The following is a 1,998-nucleotide window of genomic DNA, read 5'->3' on the forward strand; positions in this document are numbered from 1 at the left end:
TCCCAGCACTTTGGGAGGCCGAGACAGGCAGATCACGAGGTCAGGAGATCGAGACCATCCTGGCTAACATGGTGAAACCCCGTCTCTACTAAAAAAAATACAAAAAACTAGCCGGACGAGGTGTCGGGCGCCTGTAGTCCGGAGGCTGAGGCAGGAGAATGGTGTGAACCCGGGAGGCAGAGCTTGCAGTGAGCTGAGATCCGGCCACTGCACTCCAGCCTGGGCAACAGAGTGAGACTCTGTCTCTAAAAAAAAAATAAATAAATAAATACAAAATAAAAATAAAATAAAATTATTTATTTTGCCAGAAATCTTTGCTCCATGTACATTCCATCCATCATTGCAGAATGAGCTCAAGTCCCTACTTCTCAATGAAGTCTTTCTGATGATAAAGCCCATCATGCTCTCTGCTTCCCATGGCTACCACCACTGAGTACAGACTGCCTGCTGCTACTGTGTGTTGCTAAATGTATATTTATATTCTCTCCCTAGTTGAATTTCAGAGTGCTTCCTACAAGAAATTAGCATTCACATCTCTGCACTCCCAAGAGATTTGAGATGCAGAATTTTGTGCAGAGTGGATATTCAAATATTGAATGATTGAATATCCCAACATCTGACATGAAGTTTGACATATCCCAACATCACTTCCATATCCCAACATCACTGACATATCCCAACATCACTTCCAAAGGGGCCAGTGGTAAACTATGTAGCACTCTTTTAAATAAACCTCTTAAATAAATGCTATAAAATAGAGACTGCCACCACTATTAGCTATGTAAGTGCCCTATGGATGAAGGTGGTGCATTAAAAACAGTACACCTCTGGCTGGGCACGGTGGTTCACATCTGTAATCCCAGCCCTTTGGGAGGCTGATGGGGGTGGTTCACCTGAGGTGAGGAGTTCAAGACCAGCCTGGCCAAACACAGTGCAACGCCATCTCTACTAAAAATACAAAAAGTAGCCAGACGTGGTGGCACATGTAATCCCAGCTACTCAAGAGGTTGAGGCAGGAGAATTGCTTGAACCCAGAAGGTGGAGGTTGCGATGAGCTGAGATTGCCCCATTGCACTGCAGCCTGGACAACAGAGCAAGATTCCATCTCGGGATTTAAAAAAAAAAAAAAAGGTACACTTCTTTGGAAGATCCTGAGACGACCAGTGTGAAAGGGTGCTGGGAACTGCAAAAAGCTGCACAGGTGGCAAGCATCATTGCTGTTATTTATACATTTTGATGGGTGAGGGGGAAAAAATCTGTGGGTTTTTTTTTTTTTTTTTTTCCTGCTTTAGGAGGAAGAGAAGGGCAGGGAGCAAGAGTAAAGGCTTTGGAGCTCAGCAAGACAGAGTTGAATCTCAGCCTCATTGTTTACTTGATGTGTAAAAGCAGGTAAGTAATTTATTTTTATATTATAGAAAAATATTGCTGGTCTGTTTATGGGCATTTAAAATAAAAATATGACTAATAGTCTGTTTATATATATTTTAAGTATGTGTCAATATACAGTATATGTATGTGTGTGTGTATATGTGTGTGTGTGTGTGTGTGTGTGTGTGTGTGTGTGTATATATGCACAGAAAAAGGACCAGAAAGCTATATGCCAACATATTGACAGGTAATTAGATAATAGGTGATTTTTAATTTTTTCTTTGTCCTTTTCTGTGTTTCTCAAGTTTAAAGCATCATGAGCCAAGTGTGGTGGCACATGCCTGTAATCCCAACATTTTGGGAAGCCAAGGCAGGTGGATCACTTGAGGTCAGGAGTGGCAACATGGTGAAAACCCGTATCTACTGAAAATACAAAAAATTATCTGGGCATGGTGGCATGTGCCTGTGGTCCCAGCCACTTGAGAGGCTGAGGTGGGAGAATCACCTGAACCCAGGAAGTCAAGGCTGCAGTGAGCCATTGTCACGCGGCTGCACTCCAGCCTGGGTGACAGAGGAGACCTTCTCTAAAATAAATAAAGAAATAAATATAAAGCATTTTTTTTTTTTTTT

The sequence above is a fragment of the Colobus angolensis genome, unplaced genomic scaffold (assembly GCF_000951035.1).
Source record: "Colobus angolensis palliatus isolate OR3802 unplaced genomic scaffold, Cang.pa_1.0 Scaffold380, whole genome shotgun sequence".
Taxonomy (NCBI): Eukaryota; Metazoa; Chordata; class Mammalia; order Primates; family Cercopithecidae; genus Colobus; species Colobus angolensis.